A 9,306-nucleotide genomic window follows, 5' to 3' on the forward strand; every position below is an offset into this window, starting at 1 on the left:
AGGGGTAGCAAAGATCATTATGAAACAAGACACTAAAGGAAAAATGAGAAAAGTCACAAGTGAAAAAGAAGGGACGATTAACCACTTCCATAGTCTCAAAAGCAGTGTAGTCCTTCATATGAATGATGCAAACAATGGCAATGTCCAGAGTACCGTAAAAAAGCTGCGCCATGAAAGACTGGTTAGGATCTTCATCCACCTCAACCAGAATTCGTTGCGTAGCTGGAAAGGGCTCTTTATGTCCTACACTAGAGGCCCCATTTCGGTAAAGGTCGGGATACGCCTTATAAGCTTAGACACTTTCTTCATGCTGGGAACATAGGCCGGCTTTGGGCCGTGAGGAGAAGAATTTGGACACTTGAATGAATCCTCATTGATGTTCCCTAAGACGACAAAGGGTTTCCTCATCTCGTGGTAGGGAATATCACTAACAAATGAGGGTTTATCATTCAAACCTGAGTCGACAATGTTGGCTTGGATGGAGAGTCCAAATCGGGTGTTGGATGACCCTTCTTTGAAGAAAATGGGCCAATACCGATAGACTCAGACAGGCGCTTATGCTGCCTTTTACGGAATCTAGCTCTCAAATTGGTAGCCATTTCCTCTTCTTCGTTCTCATTGTAAATAATTGAGGCCACCAGCTAACTCTCTTTCTTCTGTCTCGTCGCTGGAAGATGAAAATGACAAAAAAAAAAAAAAAAAAAAAAGACGAGAAGGCGATGAAGACAGCAAGGCAAGAGGTGGAGTTCTCGCTTTTTGGATGGGACGAGTTGCGGGCTTCTTATTTTGGGCATAAAGACGAACAACGAAGCTGGAATTCGGACGACTAGCAACTTGAGCTTGCTTCAGTGTTCTCTCCTAGTGTTTCTTATCACGTTCCTCTAAATAAGCCTAAGTGCTTCAGAATAAGCCAAACAAGCAACCTTGTAGAAAAGTACATCATTCAGCACGAAATGTTTGTCGGGCACTAAAAACGAAGAAGCTAGCCGGGAAAACACTAGGATGATCAAGACATTGAATTTTCAATTAAGGCCTAAGGTTTTTATCTGATAGAAGAAAGTTGTGAGCTCGTTTAGCAGCGTCAATCTCGAACAACTTGTTTAAATAGGCAAATGAAGCCTTCTCCACCCACTCCGCAAGACGTCCCCGCCTCTCTTTGCATGTATTAGACAAACATGAAGATCGTGAGTAGGTTAGCAACAAGGATAGAATAGTAGCAAGACAAGACGAAAATGGTAAAATCATAGTCTACTTGGAATCTTCAACAAACGTTATGGAGCAAAAACTTTGTCCAGACCCTCAAACGAACCACTCTAGGGGCCAAACACCAAAACATGCCCCTTAGCTCAGCCTTTGCTCGAGTTCAAAAAATTGGTCACGAACTGGAGAGAAGGATGTGGGCAGATAAGTTGAACCTCTCCTTTGGGTTCATCTTGACAGTGTAGATGAGTAAGACTTCTAGTAGAGAAAGATCTAATTGGAAAAGCATATCCAACACATTGCACCCCATCGGTATCCAGATATGTTCATATGAAAGAAAGTAGGAGGAATTCATGTGAAGTGAAGAAATTGTTTAAGAAGAAAAGGAAGACGAAGACGAAGTCCCATAAAAAACTGTTCTTTAGTAAACTATATCATGTTATTCAGGATATCGATTGATGATAAAGCTTCGTCGACTGATAGCTGAATCAGGATGGTGTCCAGAACTCGAAAACGAGCACGAAACTCCTACTTGGACAGGTCACCAACTGGCAATTTAGCCTAGAGTGCTCGACTTTGGCATTTTTTTCATCTGCCTTGCTAAGGCCTTTTATTGGTATTAGTAATTCCTCCTCTATCCATTAGATCATACGGATTTGGGTTGTGTGGAAACCTGCACGGATCAATGTAGTTGTCGGAACCAATCAATCAACCCATTCGTCGTTTGGTGTTGCCCTAGTGACGGACATCTAAAACTAAATGAACTATAATCTAAATCTAGATGGATTTGATTGTAAAAAATTGTAGAACAAACTCCTTCACCAATGACAAACACTGAATCGCATACATCGTACCTTCACACCATCACGATGACAGTGAAAGCATGAGACAACAACACAAATACAATGACGACGTAGAATCAAACAAGAAATCTAAAATGCCCAAAATTTGGACATTGATATGTCCATTTTCTCTCCAAACAAACAACACCAACACAATCAGAAAAACAAAAACTAGCCCAACAAAGAATCAAACTGAAAGTAAAAAACTTACCTAAGCTAAGACCAAAACGCTTTTAGGCGAGAAAAGAAATCCTCTAGTAGCAGACTAGTTAACGACGATGGAGGTGAAAAGACGCAATGATGGTAAGCAAAGTAATGACAAAGAAGCAACATAGATGAGAAAACACTATGTATAGGAAATGCACCAAAAGACACGCATCCCTTGGCGCCCAAAAACTTGAGAAAACAGATAATCCATCCTGCCCCAGTTCATCAGCAACCTGACCAAACAGAGGTAGACGGATTAGGAGGAATTGTGGGAAACTTCCCTCCTATTGTCCTTCATAGGCTCAAGACCCTTTGGTCGCCCAAGGCAAGCAAATAATCCATTTGGGATATATTTATTTGGACTAAGACAAGCTCTATTTGGCGTAAGAGGAAAGACAAATTTCATTCTTCCCTAATGCAAAAGAATGAATAGACCAAGCTGACTGTGGGACTTTTAAATGAGCAACCAAGCTAGTAAAAAATTCCAAGCGTTGAGCGGATGATTAACCACCAATAATGCCTTAGCGACAATCAAAACAACATTTACACCCAAAAATCAATGTCCTTCAATTGTTATTCGCAATTAATGACATTGAAAAACGTAAATGCACAGCTAACCACATGGTCCAAGATGTTTGCATGACAGACAACAAATGGCGCCAATCAACAGCTTTTATTTGGTATGATTTCCCAATCCACGCTAAGATAATGGAGTTGACTACCTTATTATGGCATATTATTTGCCACGACGACAATCATAAGTGCAAGAAAGGCATGAGAATGCACAATCAACGATGTGATGATGGTGTCATACGTTCTATAAAAACCCTTCCATGAGCATGAAAAAGGTATGTGTGTACATAGCCATTCAAAAAGTTAGATTCACTCTTGCTAGATTCTAACTTAAGCTTTGGAGGGGCGTGCCTGGACCACCTGTCTGGACATCTTTTTGTGCAAGAAAATAATCCATCTGACTTTTGTGAAATTAGACGAGCCTGCATTTAGTTGGCACAACACCAACTGACTCCATTTTTTATATTGAAATGATATAAAAAAAATACGTACAAAAAAAATTCTCATAAAATCTTGAAAAACTAATAAATTGTTATATGACTTGAAATTACATGAATAGTGGTGAGTTTATGTCTTGATATATGAAACTATCTTAAAATGGGCAAATAGGTAATCTAAGCTCGTAGTTCATAATTTTTAAATTAATTTAATTTGTGGAAATCAATAGTTTTCAATCACAAGGCATATTACAAGTGTAGGAATTCTAAAGTTCTATTCCAAAATCAGAGATATTACCTCTTACTTAAAATCTTCAATTTATCAACCTTCATTACTTCAATAAGTTAATCCAAGGTCACTCAAACTAAATATTTATAATTAATGTATTAAAGCCTAAATACATGGTAATCCATTTTAAGAAAAACTAAATATGAGATCACCATGACTTGTAGCATCTGGGTTGTCATCCCCTAAGATCCATATACTAGACTATTCAACAAAGCAAATCCTCTATCTACATTGAAAAGGTCTAATAGTAAAGTTTTTTTTGAAACTAATTCTTTATCACACCACTATCATGAAAGTAATAAAATCTATAGTAAAAACTTTTGAAGAGTTCAAAAATCGAATATTAGATTCATAGATTGAGATAGTAACTTTTAACCCTAAGACAAATATCAAAGTTCACCGTGATTGAATTAGATCTTAAGATCAATTTGCATCTAGTGTTAATATTTAACTTTAAGCTACTATTCTCTTAAATAAATTTAACATGTCTATTATTTCAATTTTGAGTTTATATACTTTCATTACTAATATCCATCATGTAGGTTTGATTCCTAGAGTTTCTCTCAGTGGATCAAATCAAGTTGACTAGTGATCAATGTATCCCCAAACACCACTAGTACCATAGTAAGAATCCCTTGTGCTTAACCTAAGCCAAACCACATAGAGGATTATTCTAATTAATTTAAACACAAAATATTTATAAACAAACCAAATGAACTTTAATGTTCTATCGTACATCTCTCTATATATGAATTATCTATCTTTATGTTACTATTAGGAAAACAACCTTTAGATCTAGATTAAAGAGTGCATGCAACTAAGATCCCAAGTGTAGTGAAAAGATGCCTAATTTTTCAAAAAATTATTCTAAGGTGTTCTTAAAAAACATACCCTTGGATTCAATCCAAATCTTTTTCCTAATTTGCAGTAGAAATCTCAAATGCATTGTGATCTTCTACCTGATGACTCCTCTTGGATCTTAGCTATAAAGAAGAATGGCCTCTCTTTAGAGGAAGTGATGGTTATGATTTCTCTCAAAACAAATTATAAGACAACATTTAGTCTAACCCTAAACCCTAAGAGGATTTATATAAACTATCAATTAGGCTTAAGTGACTAAGGCTCATCATATGGGCTTAGGTTGTTTAATCTTAGCCTAGTGAGTCTTATTTAATTAATTATGCTAAATGGCTTCAATTAATTAAATAGATTAAAAAGAAAACCCATAAGTCATTTAATCATAAGCCCTTGTACAACCTTTGCTTATGCAAATGCACCCTTATGCATACTTATAATTAAGTACTAAAAAAACTCTCAAAATAAATACCACCAAAACCCATAGGAAAGTATGTATTAGCTCTCTTATAATCAAATTCTAAAATTCAATCAACATTCCATTAAAAAAAAAAAGTCAATTGCACTTCAATATCTTATGATATTAGATGGAGATAGAAAACTTGGGTCTATGACTTACTATCCATTGTATGTAAGTTCCCTATGAACTAATGTTTATAATCCAAAAATGTAGTAGCTATTAACCTTTAAAGATCACTTCTCAATCCTTGAGTCTTAAATCCTCCTATACCATGACAATTTGACATACTCTAGTCCAGAAAGGATGTATGTCAAATTTCATTAAAAGAACTGCTATAGCCATATACTACATGATCATGAAATCCTTGGGATCATGCAAAAGGATATATTGTCTCAAATCCATGAGATATTATAATGTCTCTATTGATCATAATATCTATTGTTACTTTCCAAAATCGTCGGTCACCCAATCCTTTGGGAATATATAATCACTTTAAGATTTTACCCATAGATCAAAGTAATTGATGACCTCTACATTAGCATAATATTCTCTAAAGGTTGAGAACCCATGCAATTAATATTTTGTAGTTTTGACAACCCGATAATCATTAGTCATGATTCTCCAAAGGTCTTGTTCAATTTGTAACCATACACACTAGTACACTCATCATGGTAAACCTATCTTGATGAGCAAAATTATTTATTCCACCACTTAAGAGATAGTGTACTATGACTTTTGATGGATTGCCTAAGTCTAAAAACCAGTCATAAACTAACTCATCAACTTGTAAGATGTTAGGATAAAGCCTTTAAGAACATGATATGATATAACAAAATTTAGAATTTATTATTCATAAAGTTCCAATTTTACTTATATCTATCCTTATTTCATGCAATATACTTTATGAATATTCTGGTCTACATTTTTTGCATTGTACATGAATTAGATGCATTAGGAGTTAGATAGAAGATCTAAGTCATGAGTCCCTTACAAAAGGATGACTTGTTCACAACTAGTTCGTGTTCCTAGGCAGCCCATTAGAAAATGTAGTGCACTACCTCCTAATTGGAGGGATAATTGGTTTTGGGCATCGAGATGGGTTTCCTGAACTGCTGTGTATGGTTACATATTGGATAAGACCTATAGTGAGTCATGATGTAAGACTCTCAAGTAGTTATGAATTCACCATGTTGTTTCATTGTGTTGTTTTTCAACGTTGAGTGAATATTGAGTTTATACTAAAATTAGTAGTGGTTTTGACCTACAAGTGAGATTTTAAAGGGATCATATATTCCCTTATGGATTGAGTCACTATTGATGGAACTTATAACAATAGGTATTCTCAATAAAGGTACCATTTTATCTCATGAGATTAAGATAAAGTGTCTTATTGGGTAATCCTAAGAAAGTGTGTTTATATAAATTATGACTATAGTAGTTCCTTAAGTGGTATTGAACATAAGCTCTTTGTAACCTAAGATTGAACAAGCATAAAAGAAGAATAGCTTAATGAGGGTAAACAAATTTAAGTTAAAACTGTTTTTCACAAGAAGGAAAAAAAGAGAGGAGGCCACACAAGAGTGATGAATAGAAAAATATTATGTACTAGTAACAAAATGATGGAGGGTCCCAAAGAGAATTGTCTTTCACTTAAGCATGAATCTTAAAAAAAGTGATGGCAACTTTTGGCCACTCATAATCACTACTTGAAATGCTATTCTTCACCATACCACCATAAAATTGGTATCTTTAATCCACTTCTCAGCAAACAACATTTTGAAAAGAAAAATCCCTTTCATCCGTTTTGGAGAAACACCATCTAGTTTCAAATGAAATTCTAATCTAAGAATTTAGCCATAAGTAGTTCTTCTATATATGAAATAGCATTCCAAACAGACCTTCATATGGTCAAAAGTCATCCAACTCAAATACTAAAATGAGTAGACTCGATCTAATTTTATGACTCCGAATGAAATATTTGCTCCTTGGAATAAAATGTAAAGAATATTTTTCTTTTAATTTATTTTAGGGAAACATCTTCTAGGATGTGGTCAGAAAGAAAATTTTGAGTGCTTTGGGAGTGATTCTAAAAAGCGTTTCTCACATTTTTAACCCCTGAATGATAAAAATTTTCAAGTATTAGAAATATTAAAAGCGCTTCTTAGAATCACTACCAAACGGGCTCTTAATACAAGAATATAGTTAAAAATATCTAGAAAGTTGTATTGGAAACATTCCTTCAATTAGAAAAAAAATTAAATTAACATTTTTAACAAGATCAACTTATTATGATTAATTATAAATTTAAAATTTTGTAGAAATACATAATCAAGATCCAATTAGACTAGTGTTGCCAATACATGTATGATCCAAAATGAATTCGGAGTGATACTTCTTTTCAAACCCAATTTAAATTATAAATTAAGGAATCCAAGATTCTAAAAGATGGTGCCAAGGAGCACTTTATGTAACAATGATCAGATAAGAAAATAAAAATAAAAAAAATAAAATCAGTGTAGACTGAATACAGAAGAATTGGAACCGAGTAGAGTTGAAAGTGAATTGAGAGTGAAAGGACAGCTTGTAAGAGGACATTTCTGGTTCTCATTCAAAGTAATGAATTCTATGTCGGTAGGCGTTTTGTTCTGCCTTCCTTGTTTTCTTTCTCTTTCACAAGGACTTGATTAGGAAGACTTGAAGCCAAACCGAAGCATTCCCACTTGCAACTTAGATTATCACTACATTTGTCAAAGTCAAGTTGGACCAAGTGTTCAGTTTGGGTGTGAATACATTAACCGATAATTACATCAGCAATAGCTTGATAGGGTTTATTCAGAGAGGACAACTTAAAAGGTGAAACGCATCACACTAATTTAGGAAATTTTAGAAAATGATTGGACTATAATAATACCCAAGCGAAGAAGAAAAAATAAATGGTATTAAAAGCTAAAATGATAGATGAAATGTTTATGTGGATGACCTCTAATCAGTTTGTTTTTTCTTTTTAATTTTTTTAATTTTAGCACTTAAATGTTGGGTTTGATTAAACAATTAATGAGAGATAGATAATAGAAATGAATTGGAAACAGGCATTGATTGCATAAAACACACTCTTAAACTCTTTTTCCACTTGTCCAACTTTTTTTTTCAAATAAAAATAAATATGATTGGATAAACATACCCTCTTCTTCATCTTCTTAATACCACTCCCTCACCAACCTTAGTTCTTCAATTTCCTTCCCTTCCCTTCCTTCACCTACTATATATTATTGCTATTACAGAAAGGGTTTTCCTATAAGGTTAGGAAAGATCAAACCAACTTAATATTTATGCAAGTAATGGAAATAAATTATGTTAAGGCTACTCTTGCCAAAATCAAAAGTATTAAAAAGTTCATGAAATTTAAGGAAGAACATACCAAACTAGTAACAACTCTTTTTTTAGGACATTAATGGCTCAGTTGATCACCATGCATGAAATGTAATGGTTCATGGAGGATAAGTATCTCTTAATATATTTCATATTTAATTCCTTGTCTCTTAAACAATATGGGTCATTTCAATTGAATTATAATATTTTTAAGGATAAGTAGAATGTTAATAAATTGGCTACTACCCTTGTCCAAGAGGAGATAGGGCTAAAGCAACAAATGAACTCACGCACTTCATTTTATAAGCTTTCAACTAGCTAGAAAGAAGTCTACAAAGGGCATAATGCAATGACCATAATTGAAATTAAATGAGTCTTATAAAGTTTCCCAAAAGAATGAACAACAAGAATAATAAAATATCATTTTTGAAAGAAAATTGGGAAGTATAAAAAAGATTGCTAGCTAGAAACATAATGCATCATTTGTTTTTTAGAAAGATAAGTTCAGTACTTATATATATTTTGAATCAAATTTAACAGAAGATCCTTACAACCCTTAGTGGATTGATTCACACATAACTACTCATATTTCTAACACAGTATAAGGATTCTATAAAATCCAAATCATAAATCTAAATAAGAACTTAAATCCAATCAAAGCTCCAATTGAAGCTGCTAGAATTTAGCATTCGAATTTTAAGCTCCAATTAAATACATTGGGATTTATTGTTTGAATTTTAAACGACCATTAGACTTGTTCTAGACACTCCATATACATTATTTTCAAGCAATTTGATTTCTTTGTCTAAAATTGATGCTTCTGGATACACTTTCAAATTTAGGAATAGATATTTCAATTTTTCTAAAAATAATCGTCTTCTAAATTTTAGTATCTTACATGATTATTTGTACAAGTTGAAATTAAAGGTGAGAACCTTTTTGCCAAGACTCTTCTTACCTTACACCAGAATGTTTAGTAGATAAGCCTTTTAGCTTTCTTGTGGCATAAATGTTGGGGATTAGTTAAGAATGAAATTCCTCCAAACTTAAATTTAACTGATACTCAATGTGTAT

The sequence above is a fragment of the Vitis riparia genome, chromosome 8 (assembly GCF_004353265.1).
Source record: "Vitis riparia cultivar Riparia Gloire de Montpellier isolate 1030 chromosome 8, EGFV_Vit.rip_1.0, whole genome shotgun sequence".
NCBI lineage: Eukaryota > Viridiplantae > Streptophyta > Magnoliopsida > Vitales > Vitaceae > Vitis > Vitis riparia.